The 15,707-nt window shown below is 47.4% G+C and overlaps 1 long non-coding RNA gene across 1 annotated transcript; it reads left to right on the top strand.

Annotated features, from left to right (window-relative positions):
• Nucleotides 1-281: 281 nt before the first annotated feature.
• LOC122706281 lies at nucleotides 282-9,830 on the top strand. Its single transcript, XR_006344355.1, has 3 exons — nucleotides 282-323; nucleotides 3,583-3,750; nucleotides 9,353-9,830. It is a non-coding gene; the product is annotated as an uncharacterized LOC122706281 (long non-coding RNA).
• The last annotated feature ends 5,877 nt before the right edge of the window (nucleotides 9,831-15,707 follow it).

Below are 15,707 nucleotides of genomic sequence, written 5' to 3' on the forward strand. Positions count from 1 at the left end.
TAGAGCCATCCTTCCCAGCACACCACCTGGAACATCTCTCCCCGGCCCTTCTCTTTCAAGGCAGAAAATGAAAAGCCCCAGAGGAATCATCTCTTTTAGTACCAGCTGGAGGTCGGAGGAACTGGGGTCAAGAAGGGACCAAGGGTGTTACAGGGCGCCTCCTTCACACCCGTAGGTGGGAAGCATCGGACTCCCCACCCCCTCCCCCTCCTCCTCCATCCCAAACAAAATCTGCGGATGAGAGACGCCCAGGAAAGGATGAGAGACGCCCAGGAAAGGGGGAAGCAAACACAAGGACCGAAGGAACCAGCTTGAGCCTGCAGGTTAGAAGGGCAGTCCGTTCCCACCAGGGACCCCCCTTTCAGCTGCAAACTGCTGCATTTGACATTTCAATGCAACCCGGGGGAGGGGAGCTGAGACAGTGGAGAGGGAAGAGGGGAAGGCTGGAGACCTGAATAGGGGCGGGGAGACAAAAAAATCTGCATCTCTTTAATTCCGCCACTTGTTCTTTCTGCCTTTCTACTCCCCTTGCCAGAATGTGACAGTCAGAGCCAAAGGGGCTTCTCTCCCTCTCTTTCTTTTTCTTTTTCTCTTTGACATTTAAAAACAATATACACTTGGGAGCATTGTAAGTCGGGGAGGGGTGGGAGGAGAAGAGAAGAGGAAGATTGTTTCCGCAAGAATTGAACCTCAGGAAAGCTGCTTTCATCCTCCTTGTGACTTGTCCCGGCAGCCAGATTCCTTTTCATTGCTTTGGAGGGAAAACTGAAAAGACTTGGATTTTGCAAACAAAAAAGTAAATTCTGACCCTATCTAGTGAATGTGCTCTCTGGTGGGGGAGGGAATTGCTTATTCCTTGGAGAGAATCTTAGATCATTAAGGAACAGTATTCTCACAAAGCTAAGCTCAGAGATCAACCGCATCAGTACTTCAGAGTAGGTTTAAGATTAAGTTGGGGTCCGAGCCAGGCTTGCCTCTCCTTACCTGTCCCTGAAGATGAACCAACCCCCTACCCTCTGGCCAAGGGATATTTCCTAGGTATCTAGACCCTGGGCTCCAGCCGTGGCCTCTGGGAACAGCCCTGGATTTGAATAGAACACTCTGTTCTATCCAGAATACAAGAATAGTCAAGAATAACACAAGAATAATAATTAACACAAGAATAATTGAGCTTGTCTCTTCTAAGTCTGTCTCTGCTTTCTCCAATTTGCAGATGAGAAAACTTGAGGTCCCAGAAGATTGCGTGTGTGTGTGAGTGTGTTTAGACGCCCCTTCGTGTCTGACTCTTTGTGACCCCATGGACTGTAGCCAGCCAGGCTCCTCTATTCAGGGGATTCTCCAGGCAAGAATACTGGGAGTGGGTAGCCATTCCCTTCTCCAAGGGATCTCCCAGGGATCAAACCCAGGCCTCCAGCATTGCAGGCGGATTCTTTACCGTCTGAGCCACAGGGAAGATTGAGGATGGTAACCTCACAGAGCTAGGGGACACAGGCCAGAACTTGAGTCCTTTCTCTTCCGGGGCAAGGAGCACCTCACCTCCCTGCCACCTCCACGTGTGTTGAAAGAGAGGGAGCTGCACTTCCCTCGTGGTCCAGTGGCTAAGACTCCACCTGCCAAAGCAGGGGACACAGCTCCCGTCCCTGCTTTGGGAAGAGCCCACGTGCCTCGGAGCAACTACACCAGTGCACCGTAGCTTCTAAAACCCCTGCGCCCGAGAGCCTGTGCTCTCGTCAAAGAAGCCCCTGCAAGGAGAAGCCTGGGACACCGCAATGAAGAGAAGCCCCCCACCTCACTGCAGCTAGAGAAAGTCCTCGTGCAGCAACGAAGAGCCCACAAGGCCAAAAATAAATAAATCAGTCTCTTTTTAAAAAAGAGAGGAGAGATGGAGTCCTGTGTGTAAGTCAGAGTCACCAGCGGCAGTGGTTTTCTCTACCCAGGACAGAACAGGAAAATCAAGGACAGCAGGAAAATCAAGTCAGGGGTTCCCTTGGCAGAGGAATATCACTGCCCCTGGAGTAGGAAATGGGCAAGCTTGAAATTGAGGGAGAAGGACCACGTTTTCATTTTGAAGTCCTCAGGGACTTCAGGTCACAGAGGCTGGAGAGGTCTCCAAGCCACCAGACACCTTGAAGATGTCTGAGTTGGGGAACAAGGAGCCAGGGCCATCAGGGACGCCAGGCCTGAAGCAAAGGCGCCCAGGTGTGATGGAGAACGTGGCCTCTGTCCAGTTATGCCCGGACCCTCAGAGGCAGCGCCCTCTTCAACCACTGGGACCCTCCCTAATGAGAATAGGACCAGGCTGTCTTGGCCAAGGGCACAGCAGAAAGTTTCTCGAGTCTTTCAACGGGGAATGCGAGTCCATCACCCTGCATGTTGAAAAAGATGTGACTGCCCCCCATTCGGTATCCCAAGCTGGTGAAGCGAGACATGTGGATTTTATAAGTCTAGACCCTGATCACAGCCTTTTAAATCCCTTTAGCCTCTATGTAGGACCAGGAAGGACTAGACTGAATTAAAAATAACCTTTCCTACAGTAGAAACTATTATGTAATGGAATAGACCTTTTTAAAAAAATTAACTTTTAATTTTAGAATGGTTTTGGATTTTTTTTTTTTTTTTGGTCAGTGGTAGTACAGAGTTCCCATGTACCCCTCACCCAGTTTCCTCTATTATTAACATCTTGTTACAACAGTGCATTTGTTACAAATGAATGAACCAATATCAATACATAGTGTTAACTAAAGTACATAACTTTATTTAGATGTCCGCGTGTGTGCGCTAAACCACTTCAGATGTGCCTGACTCTGTGTGACCCCATGGACTGTAGCCCGCCAGGCTCCTCTGTCCACGGGATTCTCCAGGCAAGAATACTGGAGCGGGTTGCCATGGCCTCCTCCAGGGGATCTTCCCCACCCAGGGATCGAACTCACGCCTCTTATGTCTCCAGCATTTGCAGGTGGGTTCTTTACCACTAGTGCCACCTGGGAAGCCTGATAGGGTATAACAGGAGTCCTGGAATTGTGTTCCACACAGCCTTAGGGTTTCAGGGAGAACTGGAAGGGTTTCTGGAGAAGGGAGGCAGTAAGTAGGGTCCCAGCCTCTGGTTTCATCCCAAAGGTGGGTCCACTATCTTCGGTTCTTATTCCGAGTATCCACACAACATGGGCTATCCATGTGGCTCAGCTGGTGAAGAATCTGCCTGCAATGCGGGAGACCTGGGTTCCATCCCTGGGCTGGGAAGATCCCTTGGAGAAGGCAACGGCTGCCCACTCCAGTATTCTGGCTTGGAGAATTCCATGGACTGTATAGTCCATGGGGTCTCAAAGAGTCGGACACAACTGAGCGACTTTCACTCACTCACTCATCCATACAACATAGATTTGGGGGGAAATCATTTTATTTATACAAATAAGGTTGAAATGCTCTGAAAGAGAAGATGTTTTGCCTTGGTTGACTGTGACCCACCCTCTAACTTCTGACAGCCTTATTCCAAGGTTAAAAATGACTCAGTTAGATTTAATTTTTAAAAAAGGAAAACATATTCTGTGGAAAAAAACATTTTACCCCCCTACTTTTCCCTAGGGAAAATACCAGGTCAAAGAGAAGACCGTCCTCAGGTATGAAACGTGCAAGACCAGCTGAATCACTGAGCAGAAGCGAGGGGCTTTCTAACTCATCCTGAGCTGTGTCGCCTCCTGTCCTTACTGAATCAGGTGACGGGAATGGCCTGAAGTCCTGCATGTAAAAGAGGTAAGAACACCACCTCTCCCCCTTACTCGACTGTATGTTTGAGGTGCCCCTGGTCACCAGGCAACAGTAATCCTCCCAATTACCAGTCAACACAATTTTCCAAAGTGCTGGATTTAAGAGGATGCAACCCCAGAAGCCAGCTCAGTGCTTTCCTGAGAACGACCTCTCCCTTCTCTTTCTAAAAGAAGACTGGATATTGCTCCCAATTAAGAGTGATGGGTCCCACTTTTCCTGTCTACAGAGAAATAACCCTTTCCACATTCATGTTTTTAATTGATGATCTGGGGAGAGATCAGCTAAGTACACCAGAACCCAGCTGTCTTTATGGAAAGACTCAGCATGGCTTACTGGAAAGAGCTGTGCTTGGCAGCCAGATTGGAGTTTGAACGCCGACGCTGTTACTTACTGATTGTGTGAACGTGAGCAAGTGACTTGACTCCTAAGCCCTGGTTTCTGTGTGTTGAATGGCAGTGGTAATGTCTACTTCCCAGAGCGGCGGCAGAGTGCCATGCCCACGGAGCCTGGCCTTAGATAGATGCTAAGTACATGATAGCTACTGATACACTTAAAGTTCCGGCAAGTTCCTTCTAGGGGTATCATTCTACAGAAACTACTTCTTCTTTGTAAAAGTTCCAAAGCACCATTCAAGGAGACAGCTGGTACTATCACCCTATGGTGAAAAATGGGTCATAGAATACAGGCTGACCTCAGAGATACTGAGGGCTTTGTTCCAAACCACTGCAATAAAGCAAATATCATGATAAAGTTGAGCCACATGGATTTTTTGCATATAAAAGTTATGTTTACTCTATAGTTTATTAACTGTGTAATAGCATTACATCTAAAAGAATAATGGACATATCTTAATTTGCAAATATTTTATTGCTGTGTGTGCTAAGTCACTTCAGTTGTGTCTGACTCTTTGGGACCCTAGGGACTGTAGCCTGCCAGGCTCCTCTGTCCATGGGATTTTCCAGGCAAGAATACTGGATTGGGTTCTCCGGCCCTCCTCCAGGGCATCTTCCTGACCCAAGGACTGAACCCACAACTCTTACATCTCTAGAATTGACAAGCATGTTCTTTACCACTAGCGCTACCAAGTTTCAAATAATTACTAAAAAATGACAAATCAATTACAATAATAACATAAAAAATCATTGATCACAGATCACCATAAGAAATACAGTAACAATGAAAAAATTTGAAATATTCCAAGAATTACCAAAATGTTACACAGAGACATAAAGCAAACAAATGCTGTTGGGAAAATGGTGCCCATAGACTTGCTCCATACAAGGTTGCCACAAACCTTCACTTTGTAAAAAGAAAGAAAAAAGTGCAATATCTTGAAAACACAATAAAATGAAGTACACCTGTAATGTCTTCCATTAGGGACTATTTTCTTAGGAAACTAATGACCTATAGAGAGAAAGGAATGGGAAGAACTTGGCAGGAAGAGGATGCATCTTTAAAGAGAGCCCATACATGCTTCCCAGGTGGCACCAGTGGTAAAGACCCCATCTGCCAATGCAGGAGGAGTAAGAGATGTGGGTTCAATCCCCGGATCAGGAAGAATCCTCTGGACAGAGGAGCCTGGCAGGCTTCAGTCAGGGGTCTCGAAGAGTTGGACACAACTAAAGTGACTTAGCACACACACAGCCTTTACAGAGTGTTCAAACAAGCCAGACAGTTCTAAGCCCTTAACATCCAGGAACTCACTTAATCCTCCCAACGACTGTACTCAACTGAGACTATTATTACTATTACGTGTTTTCATGTAATAATTTGGGAAGTAATTAGTAATAATAGTTTGGGAACCTGATCCTCACGGTGGTTAAGTAATTTGCCCTAACCCAGCTAGTTAGTGGTGGGGCTCAATTCCAACCCAGACCTTCTGACTTCAAAGTCCGTTCTTGGAATCACTACTTTCTGTAGAGCTTATGGGAAAGTCATCTCCCTGCGCACGTGGACATGCTCCTTAAGGGAGAAGAACTGTGTGGACCAGAACGGACTTGTAACAGGAAGAGACTGGGGTTGGTTTGAGAAGAAAAGAAGCTTCTTAAACAAATCTGAAACCGAAAGCATTTTTCAAACACATCAAATACACAAAATGGCTGGAAAAGGGAGTGATTCATTAAAGAAATGGAAAGACACAAGATATTTTTAGGAACTGTAGAATGTCGAATAAGAACTGGATATTAGATGATACTAAAAAATTGTTTTTAATTTTCTTAAGCGTGACAAGGGAATTATGGACATAGAGAATGTGCTTCTTCTTAGGCATCAGGGGCTGAAGTATTAGGTTGATGCAAACATAATCGCGGTTTCAGACCGTGAATTTTAAATCATTATAACTAGGCTCAAACACATCTTTATTATTAATATATTCTATTTCAGACATATGTTAAAGCAGTTAGTTCTACACCAGAAACTAATACCACATTGTAAATCAGTTATACTTCAATTAAAAGATAAATAAAAGAAAAAAAAAACTTTATATGCATTAAGCACTTATTATAGACCAGAGGCATTCTGAGCAATACTTCTTTCTCATACCACCACCTATGAGATGGCCACTAATTTGACCATTCTCTACATGAGAAACTATTTCCAGAGAGACTGGGGTAGAAATGGGAGTGGCACCACTCACGCTTACCCCTAACAACCACTAGCAAATTTTTCTCTTCCTGTTCCCACAAATCTATCCTCTGCTGGCCTAGAGGAATGCTTTCACCAGGAGACACAACAATCGTTCCATTGAACTGGAAGTTAAGAGAGCCACCCACCCATGTTGTATTCCTCATGCCTCTGAATCAATAGGCAAAACAAGGAGCTATGGTGTTGGCTCATTTAATTGATCCTAGCTGTGGCGTGCTGCGATTCATGGGGTCGCAAAGAGTCAGACACAACTGAGCGACTGAACTGAACTGAACTGACGCAATCATTGCGGAGAAGGCAATGGCACCCCACTCCAGGACTCTTGCCTGGAAAATCCCACGGATGGAGAAGCCTGGTAGGCTGCAGTCCATGGGGTCGCTAAGAGTCAGACACGACTTCACTTTCACTTTCACTTTTCACTTTCATGCATTGGAGAAGGAAATGGCAACCCACTCCAGTGTTCCTGCCTGGAGTGTCCCAGGGAGGGGGGAGCCTGGTGGGCTGCCGTCTATGGGGTTGCACAGAGACAGACATGACTGAAGCGACTTAGCAGCAGCAGCAGCATGCAATCATTGAGGTAAGGAAGAATCTGGAGGATAGGAGAGCCCTTAGGGCACTTGTTAGAAAGACTATGCCCTGTGATTAAGGTCAGTGAAAAACTACACCAAATCTAAGACCAGACCCTTCACAAATGAAGGTTTAGGTCACCCTACCAGGTAAAGAATCATGACTAACTGTAGTGTTTGTTGAGGGCAAAGGGAATACAGAATGGACAGTAGAAGATAGTTACAAATGTCAGCTCTGTGTGTGTTGAGTCACTCAGTCGTGTCCGACTCTACGACACCATCGCCCATAGCCCGCCAGGTTCCTCTGTCCATGGGGATTCTCCAGGTAAGAATACTGGAGTGGGTTGCCATGCTCTCCTCCAGGGGATCTTCCCAACCCAGGGATTGAACCCAGGTCTCCCTCATTGCAGGCAGATTTTTTACCATCTGAGCCACCAGGGAAGCCCATAAATATCAGCTACAACCACACAACCTATAATGGTAGCTAGAACTGGAATTGTCATGAATATTTCCTCCTTTGTCACAAATACATTTGTGTGTCTATACTAACATCTGAAGATATTAAGCAAAATCTACTTTCCTATCTTTTCCCCATATCACGCAACATAAGATGTATTGACTTTGTATCAGTATTTTTTTTTAAGGATCATTGATTTTACATCATAGCATTCAAAGTACAGAATATCAGGAGAGTAAACATCACTCAAGGACTTTACTTCCTCTTTGGGGAAAGGAATTAGTGTATTTTCAGTTGTACCAGAATAGTTGTGTGATGTTAGTGCAAGTGTGACCTCATTATTGCCTTTATTTGGAGATTAAGTATGGTTTAGGAGATGTGTATAGCTGCCAGGTTGACAAGGAGTGGATTTGTGATGGTTCTTTTCATGTATTAGCTTGACTGGGCTAAGGGATGCCTGATAGCTTATTTCTGGGTGTGTTTATGGGAGTGTTTTAGGAGGAGATTACCATTTGAATTAGCAGACTGAGTAAAAATGACCCACCCTCAGTACTGTGGGCAGACCCATCCAGTCCTCTGAGGTTAGGGCAAAATGGTGGAGGAAGGGGGCCTCTTTCTCTCTCCATCTCTCTCTCTCTCACAGAGCTTCAGTGTCCATCTTCTCCGGTCCTGGAATATTAAAGCTCCTGGTCCTCAGGTCTACCATTGACTTTCTGGGGTCTCCAGCCTGCAGATGGCAGATCATGGGCCTTCTCGGCCTCCATAACCAAGACATTCAATCCCTATGATAAATCTCTTTGTACGTAGACATATAGAGATGTATCTACTTGGTTTGGTTTCCCTGGAGAACTCTGACCAATAGGGCCAGAAGCTTTATGAGCATTATTTTTTTCCTTATACCACCACCTATGAAGTGAGAACTAATTTTATGCCCATTGTATAAGTGAGAGAATCTCAGAGGAGTTGAAGGCCTTGTCCATGCTACATGATTAGCAAGCTGAAGTGCAGGGAGTCAGGTTGGTCTGACTCCAAAGCCCAGGCTTATTCCAATCCAGGTCGCCACCACCAGAGCAAGGCCTTGATGATGTACAGCACTGCTAGGGTCAGTGCCAGCTGCCTGAAAAGTCTCAGAGGCCCTCAGGGTCTCGTACCCCCCTGCCACTCTTTTCAAGATCTTCTCCTGCAAGCTCCTCCAGCCTCATAGGTTCCTGGCCCCAAACCCGTATGACAGAGTGAGGTGTCAAAAGCCATTCAGCTGTTTGGGAAGTCCCAGCTACACAGAGAATTATCTCAGGGTTTTTTTGTGAGCTCAATGGATGCTCCAAAACTAATTACCCCTCTACCAAAGGGTGAGATCTTAATGGCATTTTTATTTATTTCCTTCTTTTCTTTTTTTCATTTTGACACTTTCATTCCAAAATTGGAATATCACTTTTGGTGTCCTTGAATTTTCTCTCTGATTTTTTATAGAAAATTCCTTCTACCTTTAAGACTCTCAGGGCTTCCCTGGTGGCTCAGTGGTAAAGAATCTGCCTGCCAATGCAGAAGGCACGGGTTCAATCCCTGATCCAGGAAGATCCCACATACCGTGGAGCCACTAAGCCCAACTTAGCTCATGTGCCACAACTACCCAGCCTGTGCACTAGAGCCCGGGAACCACAACTACTGCAGCCCGTGTGCCCTAGAGGCGGTGCTCCGCAGCAAGAGAAATCCCCACAAAGAGAAGCCGGCACCCCACGACCAGGAGTAGCCTCCCCCGGCTCACCCACACAGCAGTGAAGACCCAGTACAGCCAAAATTTAAATAAATAAATAAACCTTTATCTTTGGAGGGAAAAAAAAAAAATGGCCCACATCAAAAAATCTTAAAAAGACTCTAGTGAAGTGGACTCAAACAGATTGGTCATTTTCTTTTTTTCCAGAAAAAGAAGAAAGAAAATCGGGTTGTGCAACTTTTCCAGCCCCTCCCATCCTCCTCCTGCTGCCAGAGGACCCTCCCAAACCCACCTCTTCCTTCTCTGCTTCACGCCCTTCAAGCAGCCCTCATGGAGCCGCAGATGGATCGAGAGGCCCGGCCGGCCCGCCGGCGTTCATCGGGTGGGCGAAGCTCCTTCAGCAGGAGCGCTGCAGCGGGCCCGGTGCGCTTCTGGACGGGCTGTGTCATCTTCTGCCTTCTTCCTTCCTCTGCCTTCCTCGCCCCTGCTGCTGCTCCAGACTTGAGCCAGGTGTCACCCTTCTCCTTAAACCGGAGACTGGGAAAGACGCCCCTTCCTGAACGGGGCTGGTCCCATTCACGTCTCCGTCCTGAAGCTCCTTATGCCAGGATTGGGCCAGAGCCGACGGTCCATCCGTGCTTCTCTGAGTGAGTCCGCGTTCCAGAGCTGATTAGCCGGGAGACTTTGGGCCAGGTATTTCTTTACCCTCTTGAAGTCTCAACTGTCTCATTTTAAACTGGAGGTAACAAACCATCACAATGCTGTAAAGCCATCTTCCTCCAATTAAAAAATAAATCTAAAAATTAAGATAAACTGGAGATGATAACAACTCCTCAACAGGTGGTCCAAGTAAGGACAAAACAAGGTGATGCAGGTGAGATATTTCCAGGCCTGGCCCAACTTGGCCCAGGACAGCTTGTTTAGTTGAAAAGTCCTATCGGACTCTGTGACCCCATGAACTGCAGCCTGCCAGGCTCCTCTGTCCATGGGATTCTCCAGGCAAGAATACCGTTGCCATTTCCTTCTCCGGGGATCTTGCCAACCCAGAGATCGAACCCACGTCTCCTGCGTCTCCTGCATTGCAGGTGGATTCCTTGCCACTGAGCCACCACGATACATCTTAGTGATTCTCAGTAGCTGTTCCCATATCTCACTAAGGGGCTCAGAAATGGACCATGTGAGCTGGGGAAGAAGGAATAAAAAGGCTCACGTGGCGAACACTGAAGGGCAAGAATGTACACAGCCCTTTCTAGGAGATGACGGGTCAGAGTGTCCAGCCAAGCACCCAGTAGGGCAGGAAAATGCTCTCAGCCAGCCCAGAGGGAAAGCGAGGCTGCTCCCAGGGGACCCCACACTTAGACTCAAGGTTAAATCTTGGTGCTATTTTAGCCACCCCTCCTCCCCAAAGGCATCAGGGGATGAACAGGGTCTGACACCCTCTCCCAGCTCAGGTCACAGACCCATTGGCTCTAGCCCTGCACTACCCACCTGCAAAGCCCGCCCCCCCAACCCCCGCCCCCTCCCCCCCCCCCACCCCCGGCCAGCTGTCAGGCTCTCCAACTGGACTGGAGGTCAGAACCTGCAAGAAGCAGGATGGTTAAAGGAAGGAGGAGTCGGGGTGTGGAAGGCGAAGCAACTGGGCAGAGAGGGCAGCGAAGGCCAGCACAGGTATGTCCCAGGCTGGGGACATGCTTGCCTGTTCCAGAAGGTTCTTGCATTGTAGCTCTCAGAAGGAAAGCAACAAGAAAATATTCATACCCAGTGGCTCCAGAAGTGAGAGAAAGAGCATATTTTTGCAAATTTGAAGCTGCTCTGGTCATCCCCCAATGACACAGGTCAAATTCCCACTATTTATGTCACTTTTAGGTCAAAGCGTGGCCACCACCAAACCCTCTTGATAAGTCAATATGCCCCCGTAAAGAGGACACAATGACTAATAACTGCTCAACAAAACAGATTTTTTTTTTTTTACTTGTTTTGAATTGATAAAAGGAGACTTCTTTTTGGAGAAAGTAGCTATAGACAGAAAAGACTAGCTGTGGGAATCAAGAACTTGGACAACGCCCAGGTCAGGGTGCCTTAAAGTCTCCAAAATGGTCCTGAGTTAATAGCTGAGCCAGGAAATGTTGAAAAGTGTGTCTTCAGGGAAGCCTTAGATGTTCAACACCAAGGACTGGAATAAAGCCCCAAATGAAACCCGTCTAGCAAATCCCTTCCCCGGTTGGCAGACGCACCTATCTGCCCAGCCTCCATCCCCTCTGTGAAACTGATAGGGTCAGATGGCATGCTGGCGGAAGACTTTAATTGAAGCTGAGTCACATTAATTACATCACCATGCTGTCCAAACTTAATTCCCCTGAAGTGACGTCATAAAACCAGGGCATTACAAAGGATTAGGGACCAAAAGGAAGGTAGACGTGAATAAGGTTTCCATATGGCCATGACTCATGTCTAATGGTTGTGTCCCAAATGTGGGTGCTCATGACTCACCCCTGGTACCAGAACCAGCTCCACGTGGCCTCCACACGTGGGGGACTCTGACCTGGCCTCCCTCTTCTGAGAAGCCTGAGGCCCCAGCTTTAGTCAGGAGTGAGGGAAGCCACAGACAGGATTCACCGGACCAAATGGGACTTCTCAATGTCTGTGCTTATCCTGCAAGATTTCAAGATTCACCAAAGTTCAGTGTTGCCCCCAAAGCAGTGGCGCTTCAGGTGCTATTGTGTGCTATGTGGAAAACAAAGGGTTTAGTGGCCAAACATATTTGGTAAAGGGGTTGATCGACGGGTTTCCTCACTGCAAGGGGCCCTTAACCTGTTAGAGATCGCTGAACGCTGGCAAAGGCAATAGGTTACACAACGTTTCTTGAAGTTTGCTGACCAGAGAACCGTTTGCATTTGTAGATTTTTCTTTTTTTTTTTAATCTGGCTGCATTGCAAGCCATGTGGGATCTTTGTTCCCCAACAAGGGATCAAACCCTTCCCCCCTGTGGAAGCACAGGATCAACCACTGGACTGCCAGGGAAGTCCCCAGGGAATCCTTTCTGATGGAGAATTCGTGGGGTGAGTGCCCTGAAGAGCACATCTCATAAAAGCCTTTTTAGTTGTAGCCTCGCCTTTCACCATTCCCCCTTGTCACAAAGACATTTGTGTTTCTAACACAGCGCATCAATGTCCACCCAGACCATTGACAGATTCTGCATCAGATTGCCCCTCATTCCCGCACACACGTCAACATGTTTTGGCTTCCACTAGAGGACTGCTAAGTCACACAGCATAGCACCACTGAGACGGACACCTGGGATTCTTGATTCTGATGTTACCATTGACGAAAGTAAGGCCCACAGAGCAGAAGCCACCAGCTGGCGATGAGACAGCTAGAGAGAAGCAGAGCCAAGACTGGACCTCCTCTGTGCTGAGTCTCAGTCCATCTCAGTCCCAAAAATGGGAACTGCTTCTTGGGTATAAATAAATGTAGTTACTAGTCAATTAGTCAATGAGTTACTGCAATTACTAGTTACTAAGTTACTACATTGAAGAGTGATTCATAACTTTCCTTCCAAGGAGTAAGCGTCTTTTAATTTCATGGCTCTGCAGTCACCATCTGCAGTGATTCTGGAGGTCATAATAGTGGGGCCCTAATCCAACAAAGCTGATATCCTTATAAGAAGAAGAGCCACCAGGGCCATGTGAGGACATGCTTGGAGGCGACCATCTGCAAGCCAAGGAGAGAGGCCTCAGGAGAATCCAAACACGCTGACCCTTCAATCTTGTTCCCCCGGCCTCCAGAACTGTAAACAAATAAATTTCTGTTGTTTCAGCCATCCAATATGTGGTTTTGTTATGGCAGCCCTTACAACTAATATACCTGCATGCATGGGAGCCTGGGAAACAGTTTGTCGCTTTTCAGGCCCAAGAAAACAGAGAGGAAAATAAGAGGAGCCAATCATAGAATCCATTACTTTATCTAAACAACCGACTCTCAACTGAGATCAGAAATGTATGAACAAGGGCCTCTCTGGTGGTCAGTGGTAAAGAATCCACCTACCAGTGCAGGAGACAGGGGTTCCATCCCTGGTCCAGGAAGATCCCACATTCTGCAGAGCAGCTACAGCCCTTGAATCTCATCTATTGAGCCTGTGCTCTAGAGTCTGTGCTCTGAAACTAGAGAAGACACCACAAGGAGAAGCCCATGCTCCGCAACTAGAGAGCAGTCCCTTCTCGCCGCAGCCAGAGAAAAGCCCTCACAGCAATGAAGACCCAGCACAGCCATAAATAAATAAGTAAAACTATTTTAAAAAAGAAGTATATGAATGGAACCCGTCTAACACACTCCCTCCCCAGTTGGTGGACACACATGTTTGGACAAGCCCAGCCGCCATCCCCTCTGTGAAACTGATGCTGTCAGGTGTCACGCTCTGGGCTTCTCCCAGATCCACCCAAACTTCCCTCCCATCACGATCCTGCCACCTCCCACCTGGACCGTGACCATCGCTAGGTCCCCACCCAGCCAAGACTCCTGAGCACCCATCAGCTCAGCAACGCCTCACGCGCATCTCCTCTCACCTTCTGAACAAAACTGTGTTTCCTGCCACATTTCACAGACAGAATTAAAATGCCAGTAGACCACACACACTCGGTGAAATAAAGCTTCCCACCCTGCAAAAAATAAAATAACACGAGAGCCGAAGAAAAGAGAAATACAAACAGTCCAGCCATTTGCTTCAGTGTTTCCTGGAAACCATGACATAATGGAAGTCAGATGTGTTATGTAAATTTCATTAATGGAGAAGAAGAAAACTACAAACTTCTCAAAGGGAAACTGGTTTTTCTCTAGTTCTACTTTAAGAAATGGCTCCTCTAGGATTTCAAGCAGGGGCCGTGAAAGACACTCGGGACTAACAGCTCAGCAGGATCCCTCACTAAAGATGCAACAGCAGATTTTTTACGGGTGTCTTCCCTGTGAGCCAAGGGTGTATAAGAAGTAATTTAAAGAGCACCATTCCCAACAGACTCGCTTTTCTTAAATTTGCATAAATTGTGTGACTTCCCTGCCCAGAAGCAGTGCTGTCTCTCTTTCTCCCTCCACTGCTAGGTGAGTATCTCTCAGCTCCCAGGCTTCCTCAATTCATGGAAAGTCGCTCTCCACCACTCCCTGGCATGCCCCTTTTCTCCTCCCCACCTCTCTCGAGAAAGTATTCACCTCTCCTCCTTCTAACCTATCGAAATCCTGAGGACTCTGCAAGGAGGGAAGCAAGATGATAAGAAAGAAGAGAGAGTCACGTGGGGAAGGGGGCAGGGAGAAAAAGTAGGAAAGAAGGAGAAAAGGAGGCATCTCAAGAAGGGATGGAGGGAGGGGACACCAGGACACTCCGCCAGGGACTCTGTCGGCCAGGCTCATGTGTAAGGCTCAGTCTAAGCGCTATCACTTCCCTGACATTTCTCTTCCCACTTCAGACAGGAGGATTTCCCGGTGCCTTCCGTTGCCTCAGATAGCACAGTGGTAAAGAATCCGCCCGCCAGTACAGGAGGCACAAGAAACTCGGGTTCGATTCCTGGGGCGGGAAGATCCTTCCTGGAGAAGGAAATGGCAACCTACTCCAATATGCTTGCCTGGGAAATCCCACAGACAACAGAGCCTGGCAAGCTACTCTCCATGGGGTCGCAAGGAGTCAGACACAACTGAACACACATATTTGCCTGGCCCTGAACTATTGCTGCCTGGCCAGTGAGTACCATGTTCTTCCCCCGACATGCTCTCTGGCACCTTAGGCTCTGGCAATACCGAGAATGGGGAACTTGGCATTCCCCCAAGCATACCATGGCAATCTACCCAGTATCCATTCTCCCCTCATCCTTAATAACAGACTTTGGGATTTATTCAGGGTTGCAGTGTGCTCAGCTCCTCCATGGAATCCAGGCAGAGACTAAGAAGTCTCTTTCAAGAAGGCTGATTAAGATGGAAGGAATAAATTTTTCCCCTGTCCCCTCTTCTTTCTCTCTGCTTGGAACACAGACATCCTCGCTGGAGGCCCAGCAGCCATCTTGTGACCCTGAGGATAACAGTCACATCCAAGAATGGCCAAAGCAGCGAGTGAGAAGTCACCTCCACACCACCACTGAACTGCCTGCTTTTGGACTTCTTCATGGAAGAGAAGTAATCCTTCATCTAACTTAAGCCACTTTGGTCTTCTCTTTTGGACGGCTAAGCCAAAATCTGATACAACCGCCATGTGGTTTCATGCCTCTGAGACACTGCATGACTCTTCTGTCAGTAACTCCTTCCCTCCAGTTCTCCACCTGTTGGACCACTAGTTATGTTCAAAGTCTCCACCAATGTCTCTCTGTGTGGAACATGTGTTAGTCACTCAGTTGTGTCTGATTCTTTTGCGACCCCATGGACTGTAACCCACCAAGCTCCTCTATCGGTGGAATTCTCCAGGCAAGAATACTGGAGTGGGTAGCCATTCCCTTCTCCAGGGATCTTTCTGACCCAGGGATCGAATCTGAGTCTCCTGCATTGCAGGCGCATTAATGACCCCTCAAGCGACTACATGCTGTTGTTC

This window comes from Cervus elaphus, chromosome 13 (assembly GCF_910594005.1).
Source record: "Cervus elaphus chromosome 13, mCerEla1.1, whole genome shotgun sequence".
In the NCBI taxonomy this organism is placed as follows: Eukaryota; Metazoa; Chordata; class Mammalia; order Artiodactyla; family Cervidae; genus Cervus; species Cervus elaphus.